Below are 24,827 nucleotides of genomic sequence, written 5' to 3'. Positions count from 1 at the left end.
TACATATATGTTTATATGTGTGTATATACATATATGTTTATATGTGTATATATACATATATGTTTATATGTGTATATATATACATATATGTTTATATGTGTATATATACAGTCATTTTTCAGTATCTGTGGGGATTGATTCCAGGACTCCTGCAGATGGGAAAATCTGTAGATGCTCAAATCCCTAATATAAAAGGGCATAGTATTTGCATATAATGTAGATGCATCCTCCCCTATACTTTTAATCATTTCTAGATTACTTATAATAACTAATAGAATGTAAGTGCTATGTAAATGGTTGTTGTACTGTTTTTTAATGCATTATTTTTATTTTCTTTTTAGAATGTTTTCATCCATGGTTGGTTGAATCTGCAGAATCCATGAGTAGGTAGGGCCAACTGTGTAGCTAATTACTGTTTAAATTGCATTACTGTCACGTGGCCAGGTTCAGCCTTATTTAATTTGCCTTTTTGTTTAGTCCTTGTAATAGTTACCTCCTAAGAGATTTCCAAGCAGATAGCTTTCTGGCTAGCTGCTAGAAGCAATTACTGTCTAATTCCTATAAAGCCCTCATAGTAATGACAAGGAAAGATGAGCCCCAAGAGATGGAGGGGTTTAGTGGGGTTGAAGTTACAACACAAAGATTCTCATGTCCAGGGGAGAAGAGTAAATATTCCTCATGGAAACACAATGAGTGGAGAGCAGGAAACCCCTTAAAATACACCAGGAGAAACAGAAAAATTTCTGTGGTTCTTTGTGGTGTTATCTAAAGTATTCAAAGAACTTACCTGGTCCAAAATGCCTTCACACTTTTTCTTTTCTTTTCTTAAGTCCCAGGGCACATGTTCAGGTTTGCTACATAAGTAAATTTGAGTCATGGGGGTTTGTTGTATAGCTTATTTCACCATCCAGGAATTAAACCTAGTACTCATTAGTTATTTTTCATGATCCTCTTTCTCCTATATTAGGCAAGTTCCTTTGGCAAAGAGAATTTCGTGTTCGCATTGCTTCTACTTGAATGAGCACATTTTACACTGTATTTTATTCATTCATTCACTCATTCATTCATTGTTATGGGCTGCAAACAGAACATTCATTCAATGTTATTGAGGTGCAAACAGGCTACTGAGCCAGGACTCCCAAAACAAATAAAAAAGAATCAGCTTTCAAGTGATTGTCCGGTAAAATATTAATAATAAATAATAACAATTTTGAAATGAGTTCTTCAAAACAACCAAAAACTTTGATCTTAGACATTTTTTCCATTCTTCTATTATCCATTCAACCCCTTCAGGACATGTTTATAATCTTTGCCACTCACTTTAAGCCATTTATTTCAGTAAAACACCTGATAACTTTTTCTTTACATACACTTTTTATTTCTTCCAGTTTCCTGCTGTGAGAGAATAAGGCTCTTTATGCTTTCTTCTGACATTCCACCCAGAGTACACTTTACATTAATTATTCGTTTTGTGGCTCTTGTTTCAGCTTAGCAGCATACTGATGTTTTCCTGAATTAAACTAAAAAAAAATAATAAAACTTCTCCCTCAGGCTTATGATCACTTTAATCTCTGTTGTCATTTCTCGCCTTTTCATAACTGAAACTTTTATGTTTTCTGCTTGCTGTAGTTCTCTATCTCTCTCCTTCTTCAGATATATACATTGACTCACACTACCAACATCATCATACATTTCTTTTATGAAGATTTCTATTAACCAAATTGGTGGTGGTGGGGGGGGAAATTCCCTCACAACCCTATTTAAAAAAAGAAAGAAAGTGAAGCAAGTGAAGCATCTCTAATAGTTTGAAATGAGAAGCTAAGCCAGCCATATGGAAAAAAATATATCTATTTCCTGCTTGCTTCCTATACTTTGACAAATAAATATTCCTAATGATCCTCCCTATTTTACTTTATAACACTTATTGCTATCTGATGTACCACAAATTTTATTTCTTAGCCTTGTATAATATGCCTCCATTTACTAGAAATTAAGCTTCACAGAAAAAAAATTAGCTTCTTTTCCAAGATAAATTTCCATTATTTTCTCCAGAATGGTACCTGGAATATACTAGACACTCAAAAAACAGTTGTTGAATGAACAAATAATGAATCTTACTAGAAAAAAATGAATTTTTGTATGGATTAAATTACAATTATTGTTAATCATATATAGGTACATAAATGCTTTAAAATTGCTATATCTATGGATTAGTTTGACTTCTTTATCTGTCTTCTCCATTTTTCCTTTATTTCCCTGAAACTTCTTTGATAAATGATCATTATTAGCAATATCTTTTTTAGTTTTGTTATTACTTGGTCCTTAATCTTCATTTAATTCACACTGACATTTTATTAGCTTAGTTATAGTCTCTACCATTTTTCCTACTTCTTAAATTATAGAGGAGTTGATAAATGTAACTAAAAACTAAGAAACATGCAGCAAAATCATATAAATAAGTTTAAATCTGAAAATAAAAGCATGATTTGCAAGATGTACTTTTCTTATTTATTTATTTTTTGAGAGGGAGTCTCACTCTATCACCCAGGCTGGAGTGCAGTGGTGTGATCTTGGCTCGCTGCACACTCCACCTTGTGGGTTCAAGAAATTCTCCTGTCTCAGCCTGCCAAGTAGCTGGGAATACAGGTTCCTGCCACCAAGCCTGGCTAATTTTTTATTTTTGTATCGTTAGTAGAGACAGGGTTTCACCATGTTGGCCAGGGTGGTCTTGAACTCCTGACCTCAAATGATCTACCTGCCTCAGTCTCCCAAAGTGCTTGGATTACAAGTGTGAGTCACTGCGCCCAGCCAAGATGTACATTTTGAACGGTTTCACATCATGGCACACATAAATATGGCATTGAGATTATATTACCTGTCAAACTAGGATAAACAGAAGATGATACTCTCAGCTGGTCGTGACAGACCCTGAACTGTAACTGACCCATCCATCATGAAGACAGAGGAATCAACTTTTGGACATCCTGTGCTATTCATGAAACCCTGGAGTGCTTCACTTCACTGTTTGGAAAGCTCTGGCTAATACTATCGCTGAACAAACAGTGTTTATAAATCAATTAAAAAAAGTTAAATAAGAAAATTAAAAAATGGAATAAAAATATAGAAAGACAAACTAATAGAAAATATATTTCAAGGTCAGTAATAATTAGTCATGAAAACTTAAATAATATTTATGCGTTTTTCTCAATGACACTGAAAAATATTTTGGAAATGTATTTACCCAGTATGAGTGGCTAAACTGATAATCCATATTAATACTAAAATTTCTCATTTCTTGTATCAGTCATTCAAATCAGCCAGGAAATCAGTCCTTGTCAATATCAGAATAATGTACAAAGATAAATGTAGGAGGAGTTGGCAAACATTTGAAAAGCTTATTGTTTTTCATTGTATTAGAAAACTAAAATGTGATGTTGATTAGAATAGTAAACATTTGGAAATGATTCAGATATTTGTTAACAGGCAATTGGTTAAATAGTATATAAAAATAATGGCATATGTGTACATGTGCACTGACATGTAAAAATGCCAATATATTCTGTTAAGCAAAAAGTATATGAATTATAGATGATATAATAGTTCTAGACATAGGATGTACATTATGACACCATATTGGATATGGTACATATATACACATGCACGCACATATTTGTGTGTATTTTGCAATACATACACACAGAGAAAAATAACTTTTTATAATGGGGTTGAGAAGATGGAGTTCTTTTGATAGGATATTTAATTTTTAATTAGCACATAGGTGAAAGACCCAATGTTTATGTAGTGTTACTGTCAATCACTCCTTTAAAAACTTTGCATATATTATCTCTCTTAATCCATAATATTTGAGTATTGTACAAGTATGACCATCATTATTATAATGAGAAAAACTAATTTGAGTTCCAAACATTGTATAGAAGCCTGTTCATAAACTAATGATTGTGTCTTCTACTACTGTAACTCTTATCTCTCTCTCCTTACACTTCACAATAGATTTTTGTGAACTCTGTAAAGAGCTTTATTGTTTCATACACAATTCACTTTAAATTTCCCACTGGATGAATTTTCTATCAGCAGATTCATTGATTTCTTATATATTGCTGAAGATCTATCTAAATTATTTTGTGTTTTGAAGCTTTCAGTTACTCCTTTTCCTCAACAATAACTCATATCCGGTCTCTACTATCATTAATCTTATAGTTCTTCTGTTTTTACATTTATTATACTTTAATGATTCATCAGTTTCTTGAATATATTTGGTACTTAGCAGGGAGAAAGGAAGGAAGGAAGGGTAAAAGGGAAAAATGGAGGCAGAGAAGGAAGGAAGGGGGAAGAATGAAAGAGGAAGTAAAGGAGGGAGCGAGAGGGGTAAAAATGAAGGAAAGAAAGAAAAGAGAGATAGAAGAAAGACAGGAAAGAATAAAGGACAGAAAGAAAATTAAGAGAAGCCAAACGAAATATTAATTATAGGCCAGGCTTGGTGGCTCACATGTGTAATCCCAGTACTTTGAGAGGCTGAGGCAGGCAGATCACCTGAGTTTGGGAGTTCAAAACCAGCCTGACCAATATGGAGAAACCCCATCTTTACTAAAAATAAAAAATTAGCCAGGCGTGGCGGTGCATGCCTTTTAATGCCAGCTACTCGGAAGGCTGAGGCAGGAGAATCTCTTGAACCCAGGAGGCAGAGGTTATGGTGAGCCAAGATCACGCCATTACACTCCACCCTGCCGGTCAAGAGCGAAACTCCATCTAAAAAAAAGAAAAAAAAAACAAAAATATATACATATTAATTATAGCTATGAGTTTATTGAAAAAAATTTTTAATGGATAGGGCCTTTAAAATATTAAGTGGGATATAGTTTATAATTAGAAGAATTCTGGAATACACGACACTACCAAGAAAGAAAAGGTTTACATATGAACACTCATGGGTTCACAACAAATGGTGAAAGTTAGTAGTGTTTTTCTGTTTGTTTTGTTATATTTTGTCTTTAAGACAGGGTCTCCCACTGTTGCCCAGGCTGGAGTGCAGTGGCAAGAGCATGGCTCACTGCTGCCTTGTCCTGCTGAGTTTAAACCATCCTCCCGCCTCAGTCTTTGAAGTGGCTGGGACTAAAGGTGTGCACCACTATGCCTGGCTAATTTTTAAAATTTTTCAGACAGACAAGGTTTCATTATTTTGCCCTGGCTGGTCTCAGATTTCTGAGCTCAAGGGATTCTCCTTCCTTTTTCTTCTGATGTGCTTTTTTAATAACTAAAAAAAATCTGGGATAACAAAAGCAAGCCTTCTGTACTTCCAAATTATTCTATACTTGTCCTAAAAACTATGCTAGCTCATCCACATCTCCCCACAGGTTTTCTTTATTCAGCAAATTACTAAGCTGAGCTGCTTTTCTTAGACCATTCCTTTTTATTCAAGGCATCGTGTTATAGTAAGCAGAAAAATAGCTCAACATAAATGTGAGTTTCCTTTACAGTTTCCAATTACTGAATTTCACCAATGAGTGCGTGAGGCATCTGTGGCACATTTGAAGATTAAATTTGAAATGAGATTTTCACTGTTTGAATTAAGTAGTCTAAAATTGTCTCCAAGACAATTTCCATGAAGGCAAGTCACAGAACCTAGTCAAGTCTTGTCTATCAAATCAGCAAAGTAAATATATGAACTAGTAAATATGTATATAGTATAGTCAACATAAAATATCTTAACAACAGATTCTACTTTTCAAAGAAGGAACCAGACTCTTCTAATTGCTAGAACTTAAATAGCTCTTCTGTGAATATTTGTTTTATTTAATCTAGTATTTCTGGATAAAGTGTTTATCTCCTATTACTTTGCTCATATTTTCGATTATATTCTCATGAAAGATTTTTAGATAGATTTGTTTCATCATTTCTGAAATTTTGAATGAATCCACTATTAAAACCGCATTTGTTTTAAGACTTTGCGTTTGTTTAGGTATCAAGGAACTTTGAGTATTAAAAAGCAGTTAAATTAAATCCATATAAGTTGCATATATTGGAGACTTTGGTAATATCAAAAAGTCTTGTTTTGTTCTATTAAGGCATGACTACAGTTTTCTTTGTTAAAATCCAAATAAAGTCTTAACCTATAAAATTCCCACTAACATTCTTAAAATGAGTCATTGCAGGATTCTGAATTCAAAATAAAATTTTTCCTCTTTAAATTAGTTTTCCTTTAGATTTTAAAATTTAACATATATTTTATTGACTCCTAGTACATATCAAGCCCTGTGTTGAGCTTTTGGGATTAATTACCCAAGATAGACAAGATAGCACTTGGGATGAATTAAACCAGATAATTACACAAGACAAGGCTTGTACTTACAACCTAATTTTTAGGAGTCATTATGCTGAAGTCTCAGCAGAGTAAACCACATCTATGGTTCTATATGAGTAAACTTATTTTTCTTGGTATTCCACCATAGGTTCATTGTGTCTTTGTCTTACATGATGCAGATGACTTGGGTAGGTATGACATGTCCAGGAATTTCAAATTTGGACACTGGAATAAGAATATCTTGGAGTTGTCATGGAGATCACAACATTGCATTTGCTGTGGGATCTCAAGGCCTAGTAATTACATTCATTAATCAGGGAATATATCATGCATTTTCCTAAAACAGTGACTTCTGAAATGGGAAATTCTAGGAGAATTAGAAAATGTTACAAATTGCCTCATATTGTTTTATAGGATAAAGAAAAGAAAGACTAAAAGGAAGAGTAAATAAATTCGTTTAAAAAGAGAATATGTGGCAGGAGAAGAAAACATGAGATCAATAGCCCCCTGCATTTTTGGTGTTTATGACACAATTCCACATACAGGAACATTAGACTAGTCATATGAAGGCCTTCTGACAATCCTCTCACAATTTTATTGAGATATATTTTGACTTGAACTTGATGGGGAAAGAATGGAAAAATCACATTTCAGAATAGTTTACAATGAAGTAATCTCATTATCTTTGGGGGACCTTTATTTCAAAGTCATTAAAGTACTATACAAACATCTTTGGAAACAGTGTGATCAATCCTTAAGACATATTGTAAAGTGGAAAAAATTATCAGGAACATCTACAGGCCGTTTCCTTAAGTCTGGAAAGAACTGCATACAAATATAAAGCAAGTATTCCCATCTTCTAATAGAATTACAATGAAATACCAAAATGTTTTAACAAAGATGAAAGGAGGAAGGAAACATATTAAGTGGGGGAAGAAGTGATACTGTAATGATCTTGCACAAACATATTTAACTAGGAACTTGGGAAGAAATCTGCACTTGTTGCTGACTGGTGGTCTCATCATATCTGTTTTCTGTGGTATTTCTCCAGTTTTGTTGTTGTTGTTGTTGTTGTTGTTGTTGTTGTTTTTGCTGAGCAGGACCTCATGTCTCTGTGCTGTGCAAACAAATTCCTGAGGTCAGAGCTTCACAGCTCAGGATCATTTTGGTATCTCTTGGGGAACTGAAGGAGGAAAAAAGAATGTATTAAAGATGATAAGAACATTTTGGAGCACCTGAGCAATATATAGCAAATCTAGAACACAATACTAAACAACAATAAAATCTAAATTTTTAAAAAACTGAATAAACATCCAAACCAAAAGCTGAGATTATAAGATTTGAGATGCCAGCAAAGATTTTGTTGCAAATGGCAATGGGATAATTGTGAATAGCAACAATTAGTAATGATTATGAGCCTTTTATTTGAAGGAAGATACAATATAAAATGTGGCTTTAAAGATTCATTTCTCTTTTGTTTTATATTCATCTTCTTTAGGAGAACCATAAAAAAGAAAAAAAGTGAAAAGACTGAGAAAATGGGAAAGTCAAATTACTGGATAATATACGGCAAAAAAACAGGTAGAATTATTATAGGACTAGAACCCTAACCTTTGAATGCAGTTTAACAGTCTGGATTATAACATAAAAAGATAATGCAATAAATAGAATGAGATTAATGTAGTCTGTACAGTGGAGATACTGGAAAGGATTGTTAACAGAAAATGAAGAAAATATACTTCCAACAAATCACATTTTGTGCTCAGCCCAAGGAATTGTGAAGTAGAAAATAAACCATGGTTCTTTAATGACGTTGGGGATGAGAAAGCTACATGCTTTATCGTCTCTATAGAGACAAATGCTAATAATTTCAGCATAAAGATTGGTCTCTCAAGTCAGTAAATTCAGTATTCAGTATGCTTAGTTCCACTACATTTATTGCAATGCCTACTAATTAAGCTTAAATTAGAACTTTAACAGACATGGAAACTGGGCACCCCATTACTCAAAAACAAGTTTTTCTTAATTTACTGTAAGTGGGGGTGATACAGAAATGCACAATTGGGAGTCTGTTTTTATCAAACATTATAGCTGCCATTAAATTAAGAAACCATTTAAAATAGGACATTTTTTTTGTAGCATGTCAGCAAGGATGGAAATAAATGATTATGAATATTGTTTTTCTATGCTGACTAGTTATACAAAGGTGATGAAATGGCTTAGGAAAGAAACTAATAGAAAAAGTAAAATGACACAAAAAAACCTCATAGAAGAAAAATTTGAAAAAATTAATAATAGGTTAAGAGAAAATTATATCAACAACTCTAAGGGGAAACATCAGAAATTCTTAAGTTCTTATTAGTCAAAGCAATGACAATCAGATGACTGACTTAATTCCCATTATCTAGCTATTAGGACATTTTTTTTCTGGTGTAATAACTCAGATATGGATGTTGCCACTTTAGCTAACTTTCCTGGCTTTTCATTTTCTTTTAGCCTCTGAATTGGGTAGGGTAAATTTTAGATCCTCCTTTTTATCAGTTTAATAATATATTAAATATATTTATTATAGTTTTCCCAAACGTTAAAGTATTTGTTCTAGGTCTGTTCCTAGGCTTCTTAGGTTGCCATGTGCTTGAAACCAAAAGTGTTGGTAGATATTTAATATTAGCATATGGATAACATTGCTATGAAGTGAATCCAAAAATGCTAGTAGATAGTTAACATGAAGATACAGATTACTATTACAAACCTAATTATGAAGTGTACATTTGGGGCATCCACTTATGCTTTTCTGATAAATTTCTAAATAAAGTGTGGGGATTACACAAAACTGTTGACTGGTTTTATCCATTTTAAATCCATTTTTTACTATGCATAGCAATAATGTTCAGCTATCCAAACCATCAGTGGAGAAGAATGCTTTTTATTGTTTTCTGTTTATTTTAAATTATTTGTAGGCCAATATTTTATAAAAAATAATAAATTTATTGTTGCATATTTACATTTCTATAAATCAAATATTTACTCTCAATTGCTGTATTTACCTTGTTGTTGATCATTAATTGATAGTTTGCAGACTTTGAAAACTGACATCAAACTGTGAACTGCTTTTAAGAGTATTAGGTAAAACAATGAGACAAACCATTTTATAAGCAAAATGTAATAAAATATAATTCCCTTTCTATTAAAGCAATTTTTCAGAAATGTGTAATCTTCCGAATAGCAAGACTAATATAATCATACTTTCAGAATTCTGTTCCTCTCGCAAACTAATTCTATCTTTTGGATATATCTCAGGAGTCCCCTTTCTTGAATAACTGAATTCTTAAGACTAATGCTTTAAGGTGCCACTCCTTAGACCCAACCAATTTTCAACTCTTCATATTTGTTTAATGTTAGCCCTCAGTTCTCCAGCCCTCAGGAAGAATTTCTAATTGCCCAAATCATGATAGAATACTTTAATGTGAGAACAAATACCTCAATGGTATACATCTTCTTGTACTACTTTTATTAATATGTAAACTTTCTCCCCCAACTATTCATACCAGAATAAAAGCCCAGTGAAGGCAGGATATGTGTCTTTTTTTTTTTTTAATTGTAATTTAGGTTCTGGGGTACATGTGCAGATCATGCAGGATTGTTGCATAGGTACATACATGGCAAGGTGGTTTGCTGCCTTCATCTTCCCCATCACCTATATCTGATATTTCTCCCCTCACTATCCCTCCCCACCCTCCCCACCAGTGATGTCCCTCCCCTAGGCCCCGCCTAATGACTGCAGTTGATGTTCCCTTCCTGTGTCCATGTGTTCTAATTGTTCAACACCCGCCTATGAGTGATAACATATGGTGTTTGGTTTTCTGTTCTTGTGTTAGTTTGCTGAGAATGATGGTTTTCAGATTCATCCATGTCCCTATGAAGGACACAAACTCATTGTTTTTTATGGCTGCGTAGTATTCTGTGGTATATATGTGCCACATTTTCTTTGTTCAGTTTGTCATTGATGGGCATTTGGGTTGGTTCCAGGTCTTTGCTATTGTAAACAGTGCCAAAATGAACATACATGTGCATATGTGTTTATAATGAAATAATTTATAATTCTTTGGGTATATACCCAGTAATGGAATTGCTGGGTCAAATGGTATTTCTAGTTCTAGATCCTTGTGGAATCACCACACTGTCTTTCACAATAGTTGAACTAACTTACACTCCCACCAACAGTATAAAAGTGTTTGCATTTCTCTCATCCTTTTCAGCATCTGTTATCACCAGATTTTTTAATGATCGCCATTCTAACTGGTGTGAGATGGTATCTTAATGTGGTTTTGATTTGCATTTCTCTAATGACCAGTGGTGATGAGCATGTTTTCATATGTTTGTTGTCCTCATCGATGTCTTCTTTGGTAAAGTGTCTGTTCATATCCTTTGCCCAATTTTGAATGGGTTTGTTTGATTTTTTTCTTGTAAATCTGTATTAGTTCTTTGCAGATTCCGGATATTAGCCCTTTGTCAGATGGGTAGATTGCCAAAATTTTTTCCCGTTCTTTTGGTTCCCAGTTCACTCTAATGATTGTTACCTTTGCTGTACAGAAGCTCTGGGGTTTAATCAGATCCCATTTGTCTATTTTGGCTTTCTTTGCCATTGCTTTTGGTGTTTTAGCCATGATGTCCTTGCCTATGCCTATGTTCTGAATGGTTTTGCTTAGGTTTTCTTCTAGGGTTTTTATGGTGTTAGGTCTTATGTTTAGATATTTAATCCATCTGGAGTTAATTATAGTGTAAGGTGTCAGGAAGGGGTCCAGTTTCTGCTTTCTGCACATGGCTAGCCAATTTTCCTAACACCATTTATTAAACATGGAATCCTTTCCCCATTGCTTGTTTTTGTCAGGTTTGTCAAAGATCAGATGATTGTAATGTGTGGTGTTGCTTCTGAGGCCTCTGTTCTGTTCCATTGGTCTATGTCTCTGTTTTGGCACCAGTACCATGCTGTTTTGATTGCTGTGGCCTTGTAGTATAGTTTGAAGTCAGGCAGCGTGATGCCTCTGGCTTTGTTCTTTTTGCTTAGGATTGTTTTGGCTATGTGTGCTCTCTTTTGGTTCCATATGAAGTTTGAAGCAATTTTTTCCGGTTCTGTTCAGAGTGTCATTGGTAGCTTGATGGGGATAACATTGAATCTATAAATTACTTTGGGCAGTATGGCCATTTTCACAATGTTTATTCTTCCCAACCATGAGCATGGGATGTTTTTCCATCTGTTTGTGTCCTCTCTTATTTCATTGAGCAGTGGTTTCTGGTCTCTTTGAAGAGGTCCTTTACATCCTTTGTTAGTTGTATTCCTAGGTATTTTATTCTCTTTGTAGCAATTGTGAATGGGAGTTCACTTTTGATCTGGCTCTCTGTTTTTCTGTTATTGGTGTGTAGAAATGCTTGTGATTTCTGCACATTGATTTTGTATCCTGAGACTTTGCTGAAGTTGCTTATCAGTTTAAGGAGATTTGGGGCTGTGACCATAGGGTCTTCTAAATATACAATCATGTCATCTGGGAATAGAAAAAACTTGATTTTCTCTCTTCTTATCTGAATACCCTTTATTTCTTTCTCTTGCCTGATTGTCCTGGCTAGAACTTCCAATACTATATCGAACAGGAGTGGTAAGGGAGGGCATCCTTGTCTTGTGCCAGATTTCAAAGGGAATGCTTCCAGTTTTTGCCCATTCAGTATGATACTGGCTGTGGGTTTGTTGTAAAAGCTTTTATTATTTTATGATACATACCACCGATACCTAGTTTATTGCGGGTTTTTAGCATAAAGGCTGTTGAATTTTGTCAAAAGCCTTTTCTGCATCTGTTGAGATAATCATGTGGTTTTTGTCTGTGGTTCTATTTATGTGATGGATTACATTTATAGACTTGCATATGTTGAACCAGCCTTGCATCCCCAGGATGAAGTCTGCTTGATCCTGAAGAATAAGCTTTTTGATTTGCTGTTGCATTCTGTTTGCCAGTATTTTATAGAAGATTTTTGCATTGATGTTTATCATGGGTATTGGCTTGAAGTTTTCTTTTTTGGTTGTGTCTCTGCCAGGTTTTTGTATCAGGATGATGTTGGTATCATAAAATGAATTGGGGAGGATTCCCTCATTTTGTATTGTTTGGAATAATTTCAGAGGGAATGTTACCAGCTCTTCTTTGTAAGTCTGGTAGAATTCAGCTGTAAATCTGTCTGGACCTGGGCTTTTTTTAGTTGGTAGGCTATTAATTCCTGCCTCAACTTCAGCCCTTGTTATTGGTCTATTCAGGGATTCAACTTCATCGTGGTTTAGTCTTGGAAGAGTGCAAGTGTCCAGGAATTTATCCATTTCTTCCAGATTTACTGGTTTGTGTGCATAGAGTTGTTTGTAATAACCTCATCAGGGGATGTGTCTTTACTTATTCACCTTGAATTCAGAACACCCAGCAAACTGCCTACCATGGCAAACATAGCCTATGAAACACCTGGTACAAAAGTATCAGGACTCAGGGAGAACACTATCAGGACCAGGAAAAAAAAATATGCTTCAACAAATCATATGACATGCATGATAAAAATATTTGAATCTCTGATTAAAATAAATAAAATCTAGTTCTTTTTTCTCCCAACTTTATTGAGATAATTTATATTTAAGTTGTATAATGTGACATTTCAATATACGTATACATTGTGAAATTATTACCATAATCAATTAATTACAAATCTGTCACCTTACATAGTTACCTTTTTTTGTGTGTAAAAGAAGGTCTAAACTTGATATCTACTCAATTTGCAAATTTCAGGAGTACCATACATTATTAGTAACTTTAGTCACCATGCTATATAATTATTTTTATGTTTATTCAAAATATTATAAATATTACCTCTATGGGATAATCAGGTAGTTTCACAATGTGAAAAATGAAATTATGGGAGGAAAAATCTAAAGATAATAATTACAGTTCCTGGAACAATCCCCAGATAATATATATTAATTTCCAAATTTGATGAAGTAATCAAATGATCAACAAAAATTATCATCATTGGAGACATAATTGGAGGAAAGGTGAAAAAATAATCTTATATGTAATTGAAGAGTAAAAAAATTGAGTTATATTTGCCTAACCATCGGAGGAATTCATACTTGAACAATTTAAAATTTATATAAAGCAAAGAATATATGCCTCACTGCTTAGAACTACTGAAGGAAGAAATTGACTGTGTGCTCCATTTTGGACTATACCTGCCAATTGCACTACGAACTAAGTGGAAGATCCCTTACATCAGTATTCAAACTTCTTCCATATTACAGTTACTTTCCCAGCAGAAACCCTCAGTTTTCTCTCTCAGAAGTCTCTAAGACAGACCCTTATAGACAAGAAACAGGTTGAGCATAGAAAAACGTTGCTCCATATGGCTTGCTCGGCCTTATTATCTTCTTTAGGTATTTCAAGGGTCAGCTTGATCCTGGGAAGAAGTATAAAAAATTAACAATTAAACTCCCATACTCCTCACATAACCTTGCCTTATGTTGGATCTTCTTGGTGACATGAAAACCTTGTCACCCAAATGCCTTTTTTTCTCCTCATAATAATATTCCATGCATAGGATTACAGAATTTGGTAATCACTTTTATACACATTATTCTACTTAATCTTCAATAAACTGTGAAATATATATTGCACCCTCTAATTTACAGGAGAGTAAATTGAGTCCCAGAAAGACTAAATAACATTCATGAGGCCCACAAGCTAACAAAGTGGCCGGATGTGCTGCCAGACTTTATCTATAGTAAAATATTTCTTTTATAAAACATAGAATTTTATTGTTGAATCCAAATATGGAGATCATTAATATTCATTTATAATTTACCAATGCTGACCGATACCCTGAGTAACATTGTAAAACAAGTGAAATTTTACTTTTGGGCCCTATTCTCAATATTTCTCTGTCCCAGTAATCTGGGGCCTTCATTATACTAACTGTATTCACATTCTCTTTTAAGGCAGATTTCATGGGTGCAGTTGTAGGATCTAAATAATATTGAATATTCTTTCATTCTTTGCTATTATCTTGCTTATACTCATAATGAAATCATTTATTAAAAATATAGAATTTCTATGCTGACATACAACATTAAATAGAAATACAGAATAGATTTTTCTACAGGACAACAGCTGCTCAATCTTATTACATTCATCTGTAATTCAGCTTTTAGATATGTTACTTCTAGGAAATGCCTGTCTTACTGGCAAGAATGTGTTTCCTCATTTTGATATCAAAGTGTGTGTGTATGTGTGTGTGTGTCTGTGTACGTGTGCGTGTGCATGCATACTCACACAAGTGCATGTTCATTGAAAGATCTGGTTTAAAGTCAGCCCTCTGTATGTTTTTACTCTCTAGACGTGGTATGGAATGTCCCAAGTAGCATTTGCATATTAACCGAAATTGCCCTCACAAACTCACAGGCTTTTTCTGGTGATAAAATTAAATGGCTGTTTGGAAACCATACAATAAACAATCATATTTCCATTATTGCAGAGAAATTATTATAATAATTAGGCTTTCTTATATTAAATCAGGTCAGAAAAAGATATAATTTTGGTAACCAGGTCAGTTCCAAGTCTTTTAGCCACACGGGTCAAGTTATACTCACTCAATCCACTGATAATCTGTAATATGCAGCATGAGCCAATTTCATGCTTACTCTTATTGCTATCAAAGACTTGAAGTGGATTATCTGAGCCTTTCAATTCAAGTTATGTTCTCAGCCATTATTCAGGGGAAATATATAAATGAACAAAATATAGCATTAGCAAATTTATTTTTTTTCCTTAAGGAGTTATTTAAAAGTGTTAAGCCTAGATCTGATTCAAAGGAACTAAAATCCCATGGAAGATGTCAACTATTTTACTTACAGTGATGTTCTTGTTTAGTAGAACAATGTGATTTCTATGATGATGTGCACATTTTTTTTAACTTAATGATTTATTTCATCCCTAATATTTTCAGGATATTTGGCAATTTGATTTTTTATTAAAATATGCATTAATCATTCAGACTAATTCCCCTTTTTAATAGCAGTAATTCATTGGCTCAAACTTATTTCTTGGTCTTTTCTTTATATAATTTCTACGGTGAATAAAAGTATAATACATTTATGTTTATTTCTGAAAGCACTCGTATTCTGTTGTGATAAACAATTTTTATATTAATTTGGAGAATCCATTATAATTCAATTTTGGAACTTATATGATTGAAAACATGTATTTATATTTAAATGAATCATGAACACTTGTGAAGCATTATTTAATGTTCTGTTTTTCATTAGTATCAAAGGACCCAATGAATCAAGGGATATTTCTTTGAAACTTACTGAAATTATAGAACAGTCTTACTGATGGGGAATGTAAAAACACTCTTCCATTAATAAAAAAAAGATATAAGTAGCAGGATAATTTTGTAAAATCTTCAAGCACCTCATTAAGCACAATTTTCCAAAATATTATTAAATGAGCTAAGAAATGAATAACAGTGATTTTCTTGAAGTGCATTCATAATTTTTAGTATCTAATCAGCATTTCTAGCAACAATAATTTCAAAGTAGGTTACCAGTTACATTAAAACTTCCAATTTTGAATATATGATCATAATTTTGTGGTATTTTATGGTAACAATTGTTATTAGATGTTTCAAATACCAACATATGGCTTTATTTGCCTTTCTTTTCATGTACTAACTAGAATCCATTATCCACATTATCAAAAAGAGGCTTAAGCTGTCACATACTTGAATCATGATTGGCCAAGCTTATTGTTATGCTATTATAATAGATTAATTATATTTTGTGCTTGTGGTTGTAGAATTGGCTGGAGGTGGCATATTACACATTTTCTCAGCTATCCTTAAACTAAGTTCTTTTAAAATTCCATGACTTGTTGATACTTTTTAGGAGGTTTATATGTTTATTATGTTATGGTCTTTTAACTTGCCTAAATTTATCTCAGGCAGGTTCCAACATAACAGTTAAAATCCCTCAGACCCATCCTGAGATTTCCATAATAAAAATGTCTGAGGATAGGGACCAAGGAATTTAAGCTATACTTTTCAGCAAGTTCTTATGCATACTCAATGTGAGAAACACCAATTTAAGAGCATGTGGATCATGGTGTTGTAAGTATATAGTGTATCTAAATTAAATAACATCTATATAAACAGCTGATAATGGATTTGAATATAAAATCAATTTTTGGTTTAAAAGATCTCTCTCTCTCTCTCTCTCGTGTGTGTGTGTGTGTGTGTGTGTGTGTGTGTGTGTGTGTGTGTGTGTGTTTTGTTTTCCCTCTAATCTCTTGAAATTTATGTGCAAGTCCCACTATATAGCTAAGACTGCAAACATTTATCTCAGATTAAAATTAATGTGGATCTCAACTGTTGTGAAAAGTATAAATTGAAATATCTTTTTTTCAGGGAGTATCTTAAGAAAAAAATCTAGATTAATAATCTAAAGAACAATAGGAGATGAAACCAGTCTTGCAGAAAAGTAGTTGATGAGTTTATTTATTTAACACACTTTTATTTTACACTTACAAAGTTCTAGATGACAGGATATATCAGCAATCAAAACAGGCCAGAGAAGGACTCTGTTCTCTTAGGATTTAATTTCTACCTAAACCACATATGTATGAATGGGTTTGTAAAATAGACTTTTGGTTAGAATATGGTTGTGTTTTTATAGGATGACAGATGGCAAACAGGCACAGACAAAATCAATTTTGGTGCTCTAGAAAAAATGGAAATAGGCAAAGGGATATAATGGGCTTTATTTTTAAAATGTTCACAAGACAGTGAAATCTAAGATATAAACATTATCAGCATAGATTTTTAAAACTGTTTAATTTGTAATATAATGACCTCTAGAGATCTAACATATTTTTAATATGTAATCCTGAAATATCCACTTAGCTGTGTAAGATTACTGCACTCAACAAGATCCATTAGGACAATTTCTTATGACAGGAATCCCAAAGGAAAATAGGAAAGAACCCTTTCTTTGCAAAGATAGAAAAAAAGACAAAAAAGCAACAAAAAATTTGAACTTAGTGAATAGAGAACTAAATATAAATAAGCTTAAAAGTAAGGGTATCTTTGAGGCATGAAAGCTCAGCTAAACTTGCTGACACACCGTGTGTTCTGAACTTCATTAGAATAATCTGTATCCTTTGTGGATTGAATAATGACAACATTACCTATTACAAAGTAGTATCATAAAAGTATATTTTTGTCTTACTGCGTTGCTCTAGTCAGTGATACTATCTCATGCTACCTAATGATTTACAGAAGAGGTATTGATAAGAATGCTAAAGTTTAAACTTAACGATGAGAATTTGGTCATTTTTTTTAATGCATTGATCTTTATGCAAGGCATAACAATTCCTAAAATTTTTATCTTAAAATTTCGAAGCAAAGTCTAGCTCTTCTACTTGATAGCAAAAGCTTAATATACCAATTATTGTTTTACTCTTCTCACATAATAAACCTAATTAAGTGCTACTTACATGGATAATAATTCATACCATACAAATATTTATTATTTGCATCTGTATTTATCAAGTTTTAGAATGTCAAATACCCCTCAAGTTCAACCATTTTAATTAAAGTTATGCCATCCTTGTAGTTCTTGCTTTTGATACCTTGTCACATGTGCATTATTAGTGAGCTTTTTGGTATCAGCATATGTGCATTTTGAATACATCAGCCCTCATGAGAGATTTCCACCATGGTTGGCTGTATACCTGATTAAAATGAATAGCTCAAGAAAATGGGGCTGAGTAAAAGGTTAAGTTATTCATTAAGATGCTCACTGTTGTGCAGTTCCTTAAAATTAATGCAGAGTATGTGTTTTTACCTACCTGATGACTAGGTGAATTATTTAAACAAAACAGCTGCAAAAGGCAAGGCCTGGCAGCATTTATACTGAGATTATCTATTTAAATTGGAAATGCAATTCATTTGAATATTTCACCACATATTTGCATTCATATGAATTAGACATTCATATGTACACATACCCAGTGGTCCAAAGGGAAACACACATAATTATAATAGTTGCTGTGGACTGGATGCAAACTATGTCAGTCTACTAAACACTTTACACATATTTTCTGTAACCCTTACAAAAATACCTTAGGGTCTAAAATAGTGTTTGATTTTGTACAGAAGAGGAAACCGAAGTTGTTTTATCAATATCACAGAGTTAAGATTTGCATTCAGGTCTAAGAGAAAGCCCATAGTTATCTTTACATTACTATTTGTCATTGTCAAGTAGAATTTGATAATACCATATGACACATACTGTTTTTATCTGTAAATTGATGGTTGAATGGCAATTTTAAGATCAACACTGTCTTCGTAGGAAGTATGGTCATATAGTTGTGAAAAGAGAATGCCCTTGTATTAAAAAAAAAAAAAAAGCAATGTATTCTTACTCAGTATTCTCTTCCCATCTGTTTATCTCTTTCCACTCAGCCTCCTTCAGCATTTCTTCAGAGGTGATGTAAGATTGAAGCATTCGCTTGTTTTCCTTTCCTTTCATCAAATAGGATTGTTGGGAAGTGTTTTTACTGTACTAGAAAAAGAACACATTTTTAAGAGTCATTAATTCAATGAAACACATCAGTGGGTTTTATTGATGACTAATATTGAATGTCTTTATATATAATCATGAAAATATAGAATACTAATATTAAAATGGTATTTACACATAAAATAAATATTTTATGAGGCTTAAACTAAGCGCTAGACATTTTATTAGGCGGTGGGTATGTGATGCTCTACAGTAATAAGTATGGTTCAGACCTTCAGAAAGCCTAGAGTTTTGGGGAGGTATAAGTATTTACTTACTCTGTGTCAGGTTGAACTTTATATGCTATAGGCAGCAAGTGAAGTATCACATTCTCAATCTTCCCGTGGTAATGTCATTATAAACTTGATATTGGTTTCAGCATAATTGGGCATTATGTGTAATGAGCCAAGAGTTTTCTAAATTGAAGTAGACATGACCTTAAGAATTTCCATAAATAAGAGAACACTAATATATTTTATATGTCTGATGGCTAAAAAAAAAAAAGTTTCTCTACCAATGTTTATGTAAAAACTTTTACGTTTTCTGTTCCTCTGTTTGTTTTTATAAAGAGCACAAATAGAATAACTTAAGGTATAGTCTCTTCATGCCATGTAAGAGATGCAGGGCTGTTTCTAAGGAGAGAACAAGCTTAAGGCATTATAATAATATTATTAATTAAAATTATTTGTAATTTGAAAATAAATCTGAAGAATAACAGAAACAAAACAAATTTGTTGGCACCATAATGGCATTATTTTAATTGCATAGTAGAGTTGTTTACACTCTAAATGTTCTTTAGGTTTTTAAAGTATTTCCATCTGGAATTGTAATTGTTTCAAAGAGCACAGGAACTTTCTGCATCTTGTTTTTAAAATTGCTATTGAAAATGTTTTAAAGAAAAAACATTGAAGAAAATGTATCATCATTGTTTAGTTTAACTAGCAAGCTAAACATTTCTACTTCTTAAACTTTTCCCTCAGACATAGCAGAGTTCCATTTGAAAAGAAGTGTGGTTGCAATGAAAGCTTAATTACACTGTTAGAACTCCTGTTTTTGTTTGTTTGTTCATTTGTTTCACTTTAAATTCTGAGATGCATATGCAAAATGTGCAGGTTTGTTACATAGGCATGCATGCGCCCTGGTGGCTTGCTGCACCTATCAACCTGTCATCTAGGTTTTAAGTCCCACATGCATTACATGTTTGTCCTAATACTCCCCGAGAGGCCCTGGTGTGTGATGTTCCCCTCCCTGTGTCTATGTGTAGAGCTCTTTTTTTTTCTTTTTTGTATTAACTTAGATTTACATAGCATTTTTTGTTACAGTCCAAATATAGAATCCCATCCTTCTATGAATTTGGATATAGAGCGCCTCTACTTGGAGATCCATTTGGATCATTGAAAATCATCTTTTTCTTATTTTTTTTCTTATATTGTTAAAGAAGTTAGCTGCATCTTTCAAAGTTATCAAACTTATACACTCAAACTGTGGATCTTAAGGTCAGCGTCTTCTAATTAAGTGGTCCCTAATCTTTTCGGCATCAGGGATGGGTTTTGTGGAAGACAGTTTTCCACAGACAGGAGAAAGGGGAGGAGAGAGGTGGTTTGGGGATTGAAGTGTTCCACCTCTGATAATCAGGAATTAATCATATTATCATAAGTCACACACAACCTAGATCCCTGGCACGCGCAGTTCACAGCGAAGTTTGCATTCCTGTAAGAATCTAATGCCGCCACTGTCTGACTGGAGGTGAAACTCAGGCTGTAATGTTGGCTGGTTACTTCCTGATCTGTGGCCTGATTCCTAACAGGCTATGGAGGGGTACTGGTCCATGGCCTGGGAATTGGGGACTCCTGTTCTAATAAACTCATTGATTTTAAGGGAAAGCTCATTTTCAAAGACATTTTTTCCCATATATCGTATAATATTTGTCATATGTATACATGTTGCTCATATTTGGAAGTAAAATTGTTTCCAAATTGTTCATATTTGGAAAGTAATATTTTCAAACTGGTAATCTACCTTCCAAGTATGTGTTGCTATATATGCATATCAGTATATTTTATTTATGTAAGAATAAAAGAGAAATTGAATGAATATTCTCAACAAGTCAACATCGTTATTTCACAAATGTGGTGGTTAGCTTTAGCTGTATTTACTGACATATAATAGCAGGAGTGTCCTAAGTAACAAACATTTTCTTAATATAATTAATGCAAAATTTTGGACCTTGCATCTTTGTACAGAATAAAAGTTACACAACTATCTCTGTCTTTAACTCCCATAAGTTCCTATGAGATAGCCATGTAAAACATTTTTTAAAAGAATATTATGCAGCCATCAAAAACGATGAGTTTGGGTCCTTTGTAGGGACATGGATGAACCTGGAAACCATCATTCTCAGCAAACTGACAGAAGAGCAGAAGATCAAACACCGCATGTTCTCATTCATAGGCGGGTGTTGAACAATGAGAACACATGGACACAGGGAGGGGAGCACTACACACTGGGGTCAGTTGGGGGGAAATAGGGGAGGGAGGGTGGGGGGTGGGAAGCTGGGGAGAGATAGCAAGGGGAGAAATGCCAGATGTAGGTGATGGGGAGGAAGGCAGCAAATCACACTGCCACGTGTGTTCTTATGCAACAGTTTTGCATGTTCGTCACATGTACCCCAAAACGTAAAATGCAATAAAATAAATAAATGGGAAAAAAAAAAAGTTAATAATCTTTTTTTCAAATCCTGAGCCAGATTTCCTCAATTACCAAATGCTGAGTGTCTAAGCCGATTAAAATAGAGGATATTAAAATATTTACTTACTTAATGATGTATCAATATTTACCTCCAAACTATATTCTTTAGGCTTTTTAAATCTCAGTTTTATCTTCTCAGGTTGAGGGAGAATAAGAGGCCCCCTCCTGTAGGCACATATGAAAATCTCCAGAAGGAATTATAATTTGAGAGTCACTATTTAAAGGCCTTGTATTATAAAAGCTCATATAAATTTCCTATTATAAGTAAATGCTTAATAATTATCTGTTGGTTATATAAATGAGTGACTAATTGACTTTTGCCACTATATCTCTGTATTTATCAATTCAACAACTTACATAATCCTACACTTACCGAGAACCTAGCATATCCTAACACTGGGATCTGTGCTGTTTACCAATACTGAAATGATCCTGGGACTGAAAGCCTACTTAATGAGGCAAACTAAACACACACACACACACACACACACACACACACACACACACACACTTGTATAATTTAAAATTATGTTCGCTTTTATAATGTAATATAAAAACATATTCACAAAAGAGAATAGAAGGAATTTTAAATAAAATTCAGGGAAAGTCTCAATCATGAACTAACATTTAATCTGAAACCAGGGCAGTATTAGCCAACTGAATACTGAGAAAAGTATAAATACCCTAAATTTCATGTAGGAATTTAGAAAATTCAGGATAATGAAAGAATGCAGAAGCCTGCTAGATAAGATGCCATGTAGGACTCGGTAAGCGGAAAGTGGAAGGTGGGATAACTCACAGCCTGGGACCATCCACATGCCATGCAATGTTGCTGCAGGGTTTTATACAGGGGTGTGATATAAACTAATTCATATAGATATAGTCACTCTAGCCACTGTGGAAAAGAATTGCAAAGTAAATTTGGAAGTGTAGGAACCAGAAGATGTGTGCAGAATTTCAGGGGAGAGATGGTGGCAATCAGGGTAAATGGAGAACAGGAGAACGGAGAGCTATTTCATAATTTATCCGATAGTAAGGGTGGGATAAGAGGGAGAAATCAGTGTAGAAAATTCCCAAGGGTCCAGATGGTGTTTTTAGGACATTGTGGCATATCTGGAGATGGCTGTTTTTGTTTGAGTAGATTCTTTGGTCATAATTGATTAAACCAATAGTCTGGATGGATGATTCTGCAAAGACCAAAACTGCAAACTCAGTACTTCCCATGGTAGCCCCACATTGTAATGAATTGCCTTTAACAGTTTCCTTCTTTCCATAATGTATAAATGTACCTTAATTTTTTCTAAAACCTCTATTTGGTAAGAAATTTATTGGATCTCTGCCCTACACGTGCTATTGAAGTAAAAGAGGTAGTTGGATGATGTGAAAAGGAAGTGAATGCCCATTAACTAAAATCAATCCCTAAAATGAAATATCTATTTCTTCTCCCTTATTTATACATACCATTATTTATACATACCTATTTATACATACATATCATTAAATCATTTATTTATACATACATATCATTAAATAACTCTCTCTCCATATGATAACTACTTGAACACATTCATTCGAGACAAAAATAAGTGAAAAGCAAAAACATGAAACTCAAGAGCCTCCTTTTCTCCTAACAGTCAGAATTCAATCATTTCTTTCAAGTGTATTTAGGAGGTTTAGGAGCTACTTTGGAAAGAATGAATAAGGTCATCATTTGAAAGTCTCTGCTTGATCTAGGAAAATATATACATAGGAAAAAATACACCAGCTGAAACTTTTTGAAATGATCTTTCCAGAACAAGTGGGCATCTTCTCTTTTTTGATGACAGCCTTTCTCAGTTCTTAACACGAAAAAGTATTTTATCTACCTATTTAGTAGGATTAGCATATAATAATTATTAATTATATTTTATATATAATTATAATTATACCTACAACATAAGTACAGGTATAATTATAATTATACCTATGTTGTGATATAGTGATGTAATGCCTCTTTGATTTATATTTATAATCTAATGTTAATTAATATTTTTTACACTTAAAATGTATGTTATATAATAGGTAGATTATGGAACTACTTATATAGAGACCTTTGTATAAGTCCTGATCCTGAATCCACCAACCAACACATAGTTGCGTAATGTTTAGCAATCATCTTAAAATTTTCTGAAGCTCAAGTGTTCTTATCTGTATGATATTATAGACAATATTTTAAACATTTAGTTTTTAGTGTGGTACACAATTAAGAAAACTTGGATCGCTTGAGGTTAAGAGTTCATAAACGGTCTGGCAAGCATGGTGAAACCTCATCTCTACTAAAAATACAAAAATTAGTTGGGTGTGGTGGCACACCCCTGTAATCCCAGCTACTGGGGAGGCTGAGATAGGAGAATCACTTGAACCCAGGAGGTGGAGGTTGCAGTGTGCCAAGATGGTGCCACTGCACTCCAGCATGGTGACTGAGTGAGTCTCCATTTCAATAATTTAAAAAAAGCAAGAAAGAAAGAGATAAAAGAAAACTGTCATGACATATAGAATTTGTCTTACTGATATTCATATTGATTCAAGACAGTCAAGCTCCCAAATCGAGGCTTAGCCCAGGAGGGTTCTTGGATTCACCCTTGAAAGAATTCTAAGGCGAGCCAGTGATGTTGAATAGCAAATTTTATTGAAGCAGCAGTGTACAGCAGCAGCTCCTTGTGGAAGAAGGCTACCCTATACACAGTTTTCACAGAATTGCAGCTCAGAAGCAGTGCTGCATTCATATTTATACCCGTTTTTAATTATTTTCAAATTAAAGGGTGGTTCATGCAAAACTTTTCTAGAATTAGGGTGGTAAATTCCTGATTGTCTGGTTGTTGACAGGGAAAGGGGCAATAATTTTCAGGTGTTGCCCTGGCAATGGTAAACTGACATGGCATATGTCTAATGAGGAGGCGCTTCTGCCCTAGATTTATTTTTGCTAGTCCTCGGTTTGATCCAGTGTCCAAGTCCCACCTGGGCAGTAGAATTCTACCTCCTAGCTCAACGTGATGCTAAGTCATAGGTTATATTCATTCAATAATGTTTGTTTTCAGTGCCTACTATATTCCAAATACTATTAAGCAACTGGCCGCCCAACAA

The 24,827-nt window shown here is 33.7% G+C and overlaps 1 protein-coding gene across 1 annotated transcript in view; it reads left to right on the top strand.

Annotated features, from left to right (window-relative positions):
* SGCZ (sarcoglycan zeta) overlaps positions 1-24,827 on the top strand; it is a 1,170,111-nt gene that overhangs the window by 815,788 nt on the left and 329,496 nt on the right. The window lies entirely within an intron of this gene.

Source organism: Sapajus apella, unplaced genomic scaffold (assembly GCF_009761245.1).
Source record: "Sapajus apella isolate SASKATOON/1434 unplaced genomic scaffold, GSC_monkey_1.0 scaffold21, whole genome shotgun sequence".
Classification (NCBI taxonomy): domain Eukaryota; kingdom Metazoa; phylum Chordata; class Mammalia; order Primates; family Cebidae; genus Sapajus; species Sapajus apella.
Note: the sequence above shows the minus strand (reverse complement) of the source record. Positions and strands in the feature narration are given on the sequence as shown.